The sequence below is a fragment of the Portunus trituberculatus genome, chromosome 17, assembly GCF_017591435.1.
Source record: "Portunus trituberculatus isolate SZX2019 chromosome 17, ASM1759143v1, whole genome shotgun sequence".
Classification (NCBI taxonomy): domain Eukaryota; kingdom Metazoa; phylum Arthropoda; class Malacostraca; order Decapoda; family Portunidae; genus Portunus; species Portunus trituberculatus.
In genome coordinates this window covers 30755025-30765024 of record NC_059271.1, presented here as the reverse complement: position 1 = coordinate 30765024, position 10000 = coordinate 30755025, and the positions used below count along the sequence as shown (strand labels likewise).

Genomic DNA, 10000 nt, shown 5'->3' with positions numbered 1-10000 from the left:
ACTTTTATTTGAAATGCCATGTTATTGAAAACACACTTACGTGTGTGTGTGTGTGTGTGTGTGTGTGTGTGTGTGTGTGTGTGTGTGTGTGTGTGCACACACACACACACACACACACACACACACACACACACACACACACACACACACACACACAAACACACACGAGTATTTTCTTGCCTTATGACACTAAATGTTCATGTGTCTTTTTTTTTCCTTTATTTTTTCCTCCTCGGCACAAAGGATGCTTTCAAGTTTGCACTTTTGTCGTGCCTCCATCTCTTTTAGTTCATCCCGGTTAATTGTCTTACTTTGATCCTTAATTTCCTTTTGTTTTTCAAGAACTCCTACTTTGTTTCCTGACTTGCAGCTATTTCACTTTATTTTGACATCCAGACACTTTGTTATTGTGAAGTCTTTAAATCAAGCAATCAATAATTCTGTTCATCTTGTCTTTTATCACAAAAAAATATGTAACAAAGTAAAGCATAGAAGACCGTTTTCCAGAGAGTATTGTGTTATACTGGCGAGCAATGTATAAAACCTTGCCTTCAAAGTACTGCACTAATACCAACTGTCTCAAGAAACAATAAGAGAACAGGAACTGAAAGCAGCCATGTCCTTTTTTTCCCAAGCCACATCGTGCTCACTCACCTCGGCCAGAGGAACACAGCCGCCACGTGAACCCAAGCTGGTTGCACTGGGTAAGAAGCACGGTACGCTGGCTGGCCGGCGGGTGAGGAATGGGCCTCCTGCTCCCGTAATAGCCTTGGTCATTAGCGGCTGCTTTTCACGGAGGAGCGAGTTCATCAGGGCCTTTGTTGTATTGGGTCTTCCTCCGCGTCGCTCTTTGATCAGAGCTGAAGTGATGTTTTACTCTCTGTGATTATACTTGAATTTACGTCGAAATTGGACCTTGTCAAATGTTCTCAGTGTGATTTTGCGTGTCAGTCTCTCCCTATTTTGTTTGGCATGAGGCCGATGCAACACAACACGGCAGTGCTTCCAGGAAATGACTGACTGATAAGCTGACTGCATGACTGGCTGGAAGGAAAAATTTTGCGAGCCACAGTTGCCTTGGAAATGTTTTGAGGTAAAGAGTTTAGGCTAAAGTAAATGTCACACACACACACACACACACACACACACACACACACACACACACACACACACACACACACACACACACACACACACACACACACACACACACACACACACACACACACACACACACACACACACACACACACACACACACACACACACACACAGTTACACACACACACACACACACACACACACACACACACACACACACACACACACACACACACAAACAGAATTCATAATGTGTTTACTGCGACATGAAAGGAAAAGGATAACATGATGCACTTATGACCTTTATGCAAGAAGCAGCAACGAGTGAAAGTCTTGAACTCTTGTTAGAATAAGACACATGAATCTTGTAGTTATGAAGTGATAAGAATAGTAAGTTTCGTGTCTCTCCCTTGTTAAGAGTTCAAAGCAAACCAGTGGCCACAACATTTGTTTGAATTCCGCTTGCTTCCTAGACTTGTTATTTGCTTGACTCTGGAGAATTTATGATGGAGCGTAGCACAATGTCAGGCATCTTAAATACGCTCTTGTGTGTTCTCGCCTTTGTGTTGTTGATATATGAAAATGTCTCTCGGAGGTTTATATTTGTTATTGCATTGAGTCGGAGGTGGTCGTGTGAAGTAATGGAAGCAAAGCAGAAGATAAACACAAACGCATTGGTGACATGACGGATGGTAGGAGGCGATTTTCTGATGATCTGATTTATACATTCTGTTATATGTTATGACCACGACTTGGATTAAAATCCAAAATAGAAGTCTTCGTTTTGCTCGTAACTGTTTTTCACATTCACTAGCCAAATATTTACTGAATAGGACGAATAGCGATTGTAGGTCACAGACTTTACTTCTAGACAGTATTGTTAGTCGTGAGAAACAGAAAGGAAAAGACAATGGAATAGTGTGTGGTGGTTTTATGCGACGTCCAGACTAACAACTGACGGACAAATCAATCTTTAATGAAAGTAATAAACATGGAAACACGAAAGTCTGCACCTTTTCATGGATGGACACCTTTCATTACAACAGGAAACCTGAAAATCACTATTACCAATGTAATAGTTTTTCTACCTTTTAACCTTCCATAGAACTACGAAACTTTCCAATTATTTAGTCATTCACTTATTCTCTTATTCAAACATCCAGAAACACAAAAATGAATGAATAAAAGAATATATAATTAACATAATAGTTGGCAAATTAATAAATCAGTTAACGAAAAAAGTATAAATAATATCTGAATACGATACATGAAAGTCAATAAACTTCACGTTGAAAAATGTAAAGATAAAATGAAAAGAATAAAAACTTTTCATCCCATAACATTGCATTCCTCTCAACCATCCCCAACTTGTAGATATCTAGCAATAACAATAAGTTCTCTTTTTTTGTTTCTGGCTTAAAAGCTGCTGCATCACTCTTTCCTGATGTTACACTCTTTACCACAATCCCCCTAAAGTGGAGCACTCGTGAGAATCTGGGTCGCAGCTGTGGACTCAGTGGCTGCTGGTTCACGTTCTTCTTTCCACTAAATAATACTTTTTTTTTCATAACTCTAAGACTGTTTGATATTATAGCGGTATTTTCCACCGGTACACAGAAACGATATAGACTGGCGTTGTTTATGTACCACCTATGATATCTTTAACACACACACACACACACACACACACACACACAGTACAATAACCCGCATGTGGTAATGAAACTCCCCACCACCCGTTATCACAGCTGGCGCTCTGAGTGACGGGAATAATAACCTCCCACCATGCATAAATCATCGCTATATTTACACTTCATTGGTTGCGCTGGAAAGGAAACTGTGTGTGTACTTGAAATTAAGAACTAACTGAGCATTTTTGGTTGGGAAAGATAGATAGAGGAAACTGTTTTGGTTGTGTAAGGTAGAGAAGGGAAAGTATTTTAGTTGCGAAAGGTAGAGTTAGATTATGGTTGTGGATATTGTGGCAGTATTTGTTATTCTAAGTATTCTAAGTCAAAGGTCAGATGGGAGAATCCTTGAGTACCATGACGCGTCTCCATGTTCATTCTGCTTACTATTTGGTGATTTTATGCAGCTTCAGAAACTTATGTGTGGATTAGAATAGTAAAGACTGTAGCCATTAACCCTCTGACCTCTATAGACTCTTCTTAATGTCAATAAAACGGTCTAGTCGTGCACAAATCTTAAAGTAAAAATGTGTCTCAGTACTGAAGGAGTTAATGGTTATAGAAGTTAATCAGTTTTTTTTTTTTTCTGAAGTACGATTGTGTGATAGTGAGTTTTGTATTAATTGCCGTATATGTATAGGAGTGAAGATGGTGATGGATTCAGGTTACAATGACAAAGACATGATACTGGTGTGGCTCATGGTGACTTATTTCTGTATCCGCAACTCCCCACGCCCTTCCTTTAAATCCTTGTGTCTTTGGCATTGCGGCTGGTATGAAGATGGTGATTAATTCAGGTTACAGTGACAAAAATATGATTCTGGTGTGGCTGGTGATAGATTATTTCTGTATCTTTAACTCCCCACGCCCTTCCCTTAAACCCTTGTGTCTTCGGAGGTCGTGGCTTACCGACGGGGAAATGGATAGGAATGGAAGGGAGCGTCTGGTTGAGTGAGTCTTAGTACCTCGCGGCGTGTTGTGTCCCGCTGTCTCTCGTCCCTTGGCGCTACGTTAGACTGAGCAATGAGCATCTCCCCCCGCCGCCACCGCCTACATATCTGCCGCTAAAGCCACTCTCTCCACTGCCACCACTGACAGCGCCATCTCTCTTTCTTTCATTCCGCTTCCCCTTCTTATCTATGCGTTCTCCCGTGCATTTTATTTTATTTTCTATCAGTCATTCGATCTTTCTTTATTTTCCTGTCCTGGTTTTCTTATCTTCTTCTTTTCCATTCTTTCCATCTTTTTCTCTTCCTTTCCTTCCTTCTATCTCTTCTTTCTTCCTACCTTGCTTTTTTTAATCTCCTTCCATCCTTCATTTCAACTTCGTCACCATTCCCTTCAACTGCACGGTTATACTTCACCAAAATCTTTCCTACTTACAAACACCTGATTCCCGCAACCCATACCATGCATACGAAATGATTTCCATCCTATACTAAGTAACACCTACTCGTGCTCCACTTATTCCTGTTCCACTTTCTGGCTAATCTTTACAACAACTAAATTAATATTCATATTCGCCTTTGTCTTACACATTATTCATGCACGTTTTCTTTGCAGTTTCCACCTAGATTCATCTAACCCCTTCAGTACCGTGATCCGTTTACTTATTCATTCTGCTTATTATTTAGTGGTTTTATGCAGCTTCAGAAAATTTTATGGGGGATTAAAGTAGTGAAGACTATGGCCATTAATCTTCTGACATCCATAGATCTTTCCTAATGTCAGTCAAATGGTCTAATCGGACCCAAAGCTCATGGTAAAAATGTGTCCCAGTACTGAAAGGGTTAATAACACCTCTATTTGTCCTCTGCGCACAAATTATCCACTTTTTCTCCACTTAACACAGTCACAGCCAAAGCATTATCTTATTCCTGTATTACTGTTTCTAGACAACCTTTATATATATTTGAATAATCTTTTTTCACATCAGAATACACCAACGTACATTCAACTTACAGTCACTTGTAGTTTTCTTTTTTTCATTATTATTCAGAATACTCGTGCCTATACCACAATCGCAAAAACATTAACCTCTTTCGCGCATCATCCATTCCTCGTTCATTTTACAGACGAATAATTGAAGCCTTTAATAAAACCTATGATCTGGCACTATATACACTTTTCTCTCTTGCCTGTCTTCACCGCAGCAGATAATCACAATTTTCCCTCTTATATCCTCCACACTCCCTCCCTCACTTCCATCTCCACAACACACACACAGGTCGTTGCCTCCTTCACCATCACCACCACCACCACCACCACCACCACCACCACCACCACCTGCAGCCGGCCAGTGGGTGTGTATGCTTGAATTTCCTCCTATCAGTAACCACCACGATCCATCACTATTACTGACGTCACCCATTACCCACCACCCTCCCGAACACTGTCATTACCATAAATCTTCATGTCCTTTGTACCGCCGTCACTGTCACTATCTCCACCACCAATATCACCAGTGCCACCAATATTCCGACCACCAGTCAAACAACAACCACGCTTATCGGTACCTTTATTAATCCCTTTCCACCTCCTCTCTCTCTACCTCCACTCTCTTCAGCAGTAGCAACAACAACGTCATCAGCATCACGCATTCAGTAGAAGAGGAGTTCATTTTCTTCTCGTTTTATTCTCGAGCCAAAATGACGAAAGTTTACGGCGTCTCCTGCAGCGTGACGAGGGCGAGGGGAACAGGAGCAGAAGAGCACGCTGAGAGGAAGAAGGGTGAAAGGAAAGCATGGAAAGGGAAGGTCCGGGTGATTAGGGAAAAGATGAGGGTGGATGAAAAGAGAGAGAAAAAAAATACAACAAGAGCGTTTCTGTAAAATAGTCTAAATCTGTTAATTTTATCCATGTTTTGTTATATGTATTTGTGCATTTACTGGTTGGTTTTGAGAGGTTTTTTGGGGGAGTTTTTGTATTTGTTTTAGTGGAGCGCTTGATTATTTGGTGTTCCTTTTTAGAAGAGATATATTCGTGTGTTTAGTGAGCCGGTCTCTGCTTTACGCCCATGTTTCAGTGCAGTTTCTTCTTTTAAGTCTTTCTCGCGAAGCTACTCAATCTTCACACCTCACTGTCTTCCTTCCTCTCTCTCTCTCTCTCTCTCTCTCTCTCCTTCTCTCTCTCTCTCTCTCTCTCTCTCTCTCTCTCTCTCTCTCTCTCTCTCTCTCTCTCTCTCTCTCTCTCTCTCTCTCTCTCTCTCTCTCTCTCTCTCTCTCTCTCTCTCTCTCTCTCTCTCTCTCTCTCTCTCTCTCTCTCTCTCTCTCTCTCTCTCTCTCTCTCTCGTGTATACATATGTGCACGTGTCACCGTCCCTCTGTAATATTTCTAATTTTTCCCGAGTCTCTCCCTTCCTATCACATCAAATATCCTCCCTCCCCTTCTGTCATCCCTTTAATCGCTCGCCACGTGGGCTTGCGAACACTTGCTACCTAATATTTCTTAAACACAGCGCAGAGAGTGATGTCTTTGGGCTGTGGCGAGGGACGAGGGCAGTGTTGTTGGAAGTGTTATGTGAATCTGGTATTATATTGTCCTTACAGTGTTCATGTTTCCTATATTCAAGTTATCTTCTCCAGTAACTTTTACCAGATTCCAGCATTGTTTCCTATATGTATTTCTATCCATACCACTGTCATTGTTGTCTTTAGGAATAGTGGTAGGAAGAGTTCTTGAGTGGTGAATGTAATTGCTTTGTAGTGAGGTAATGTGGTGGCGCTGCTGATAATTGTCGGGAATGTAGTGGTAATAATAGTGGTTGCAGATGTGATGCAGATTGTTGTTGTGGTTGCAATTACAATGTTGGGGGAGATGGAAATGTTTGCAGTGATATTGGTGGTGGTAGAGATGGTAGAGGTGGAGTTGGAAATCTTTGCAGTAATGTTGTTGGTGGTGGTAAAGATGACGGCATTGGAGGGAAGAATTTTGTGCTTGTTATGTCCTCAAAATCCTCCGCTTAAAACTTCTAAGGCTCTTCCATGCTCCGTAATCCTTCGGGTAAAACTTTTAAGTATCTGCTGTGACCTTCTCCTCCTCGGCCCTTACTGGTATGTTTTTGTGCCACTTAAGAACTCGGGTAACATTCGCTCGTAAAGGTTTAACTCACCCACACAGCATTGTCGGCCAGGAATCTTGCATAACCTCCGTCCCGTAGCCAGCTGAGTGGAACACTGCTCGGCTTCCTAAACGTCTTTATTTTCGTAACGGACAGAAACTGATGGATAATTTGACGTTGTCTTCCTTTTTGCATGACATGGAAGATTTTTTGTTTTTCTTTTCATATATGACTTTCCTTTTCTTCCGTATCATGAAACCCCGCTGCTTTTTTCTCAGGTGTGGCTTTCCTTTCCTTTAATGTCTTCTCCATAGGTCCAGAAAAAAAAAAAACTGTTCCCAGAAGTTCTAACAGCCTATCTTTGTCTCCTTGCGGCTCCACGGATGCCGTGACAAGAGTGTCTCCCGACCATGCAAATTATCCTTGTCCGTCTCCCTCTACTTTTCTCTTTCCATCTTTCTAAAAACTTAAATATTCATTTAGGGAAAAAAGAAAGGCACACTATATATATATATATATATATATATATATATATATATATATATATATATATATATATATATATATATATATATATATATATATATATATATATATATATATATATATATATATATATATATATATATATATATATATATATATAGACACACACACACACACACACACACACACACAGTTACAAAGAGAGAGAGAGAGAGAGAGAGAGAGAGAGAGAGCATAATGAATTCATTACCCTGGCATAGCAACACTCACAAGGCACACATTGCGGGAAAACAAAATTCAATATATAGTTTCAGTCTCTTGAATACAATTATGTTAATGAAATCGGTGAGTTAGCTTGCTCATACAGACACAGTCGCCTCGTTGCCTCTCTACCCCACCACCCAGACCCTTCCGTGGCGCCTCATTGCCTCCTGGTACTACTTAGGGAATAGCTATTACACTGATTTTAAAAGTGTCTCGACATTTAAATTTTTGTCAGCTTCCTGAGTTTTGTTTAGTTTTGTTTAAAGAAGGGCAAGTTTCATTCCATTTCCTGTTAGATGGGAGATAGAACTAAGTGGATTGTATTAGGAGAGTCACCGCTGTCATTAGGAATCGTCATCAACAGGAAGACAGCGAACTCAATCACTCAAGTCTAGTGAGATTTTGGTGAGAGATCTAAGGTAACGATAAGGAGTTGGTGGGTGGGAGATCAACGTGTCTAAGATTGGTGTAGATATTTTGAGATGGAGCTGTTTTATTTGTCTACTTCTTTTTATTATTTTGTTGTTTTCTTGTTGTTGCTGTTGCTTTTTTTTTTTTTTTTACATATATATCGAGAGATTGTTGATATAAAATTTGTTGCGTTCGTCGCAGTTATCGTTTTACACACACACACACACACACACACACACACACACACACACACCAACGATCACGACTAGTGCTAGAAGTAAGCGCCGCTACTCACTTTTGTGGATCACGGGATTGCAACCTTTGATGGCATTCTCAGTTCTCGCACCCATGGCAACCCCAAGCGTAAATGCCCTCATCCACTTCGTTTCGTGAAAATGTCGAGTGAGAGAGAGAGAGAGAGAGAGGGGGGGGGGCAATGAAACGCAAGGTTGGGTAACAGGGAGCGGGAAGAGAGCAGACAAAGGCGTCATTTCTAGTTTGGTAGTTTATAGTTCAAATATTCGCTCCCTGCTAAAAAAAAAAAAAAAAATACGTACTACTATCATCCGAATTCCACAGCCAGGCACACATGCAATCCTTTGGGCATTGTGCGGTATATGGGTCTCGTAAAATTATGTTATTCCTTTCTGTGTTCAGCGGAGCAGACCAACGCGGTTCTGTCTTGTTTATCGGTGTGTAAATTGACGTCCACAGTCGTTCTTCTGTCCGGTACTCGAGTTGTGGAACCTGCGCTGGTGTAGTCACTCGTCCTCCATAATAGTGTGTGTGTCTCCCTTATACACTCAGCCACATGCTCCGAAATACACTCACTTTTATTCAGGTTGTGTTATGAGCAATGTGTGTGTATCAATGTTTCCATATTCATTCTGCTTATTATTCAGTGATTTTATACAGCTTCAGAAACTTATGTGGGGGATTAAAATAGTGAAGACTGTGGCCATTAATCATCTAACTTTCATAGAACCTTACTGATGTGAATGAAAAGGTCTAATCGAACACAAATCTCAAGTAAAAATCTGTCCTAGTATTAAAGGGGTTAAACGGTACTTTTCAGGTAGTTGTTGATTGCTGTCTTCGTTTAGTGGTTCCTGGGCTTATTATATATTTCGTTTCACATTTACATATAAAATGAGAACAGACTCATACAACATGACTGATATTAGAAGTATCCACCATTGAAATTACGCTCCACACCAATTACATTCACGTCAGCATTAATTAGTGAGTACACATGGACACTATCACATTCATCTCACTCGAGTAAACACGTTAGTTTGAAATTTTCAACATTAGTATAGCAATATTTCAATCCAAAATACGAGGGAGGTTAATACTACGTCTTCTGTTTAGTTGCCACGAATTCTCTCAGGAAGCAATCAAACTGTGCGTATGCAGATGTCGTGGTTCATCATACAGGTGTTATGACGGAGGTCTGTCTGTGATTAATATCCCGTAATGCATTTAGACGTCCTCTTCACGGGGAGAGGAACATGGTTGTGATGCATTGTGTTGTGTCATGTTCGATCAAGCTTACGTGTGTGTGTGTGTGTGTGTGTGTGTGTGTGTGTGTGTGTGGGTGTGGGTGGGTAAGGGGAGGTTTAAGATAATATGATATAAGATACGATAATTTTATTGTCAATTTGCAACATATCAAGGTTTACAGAATGAAATTCGTTTTGCCTAAAGCTCCATATAAATTTTTGACTAAAAATAAAAGGATTTGTAAAAATTTCACTACAGCATAGCAAAGTGAAATCACAAACAATCACAAGAATGATTACAGTTGTGTAAATGTGTATGTGTGTGTGTGTGTGTGTGTGTGTGTGTGTGTGTGTGTGTGTGTGTGTGTTTTATCTGTCTAATTAATGACCTACTTTATGTATGTGTGTGTGTGTGTGTGTGTGTGTGTGTGTGTGTGTGTGTGTGTGTGTGTGTGTGTGTGTGTGTGTGTGTGTGTGTGTGTGCCTAA

General features: G+C 40.5%; 1 protein-coding gene across 1 annotated transcript in view; it reads right to left on the bottom strand.

The window, feature by feature from the left end:
- LOC123505141 (small conductance calcium-activated potassium channel protein-like) overlaps nucleotides 1–10000 on the bottom strand; it is a 746606-nt gene that overhangs the window by 458272 nt on the left and 278334 nt on the right.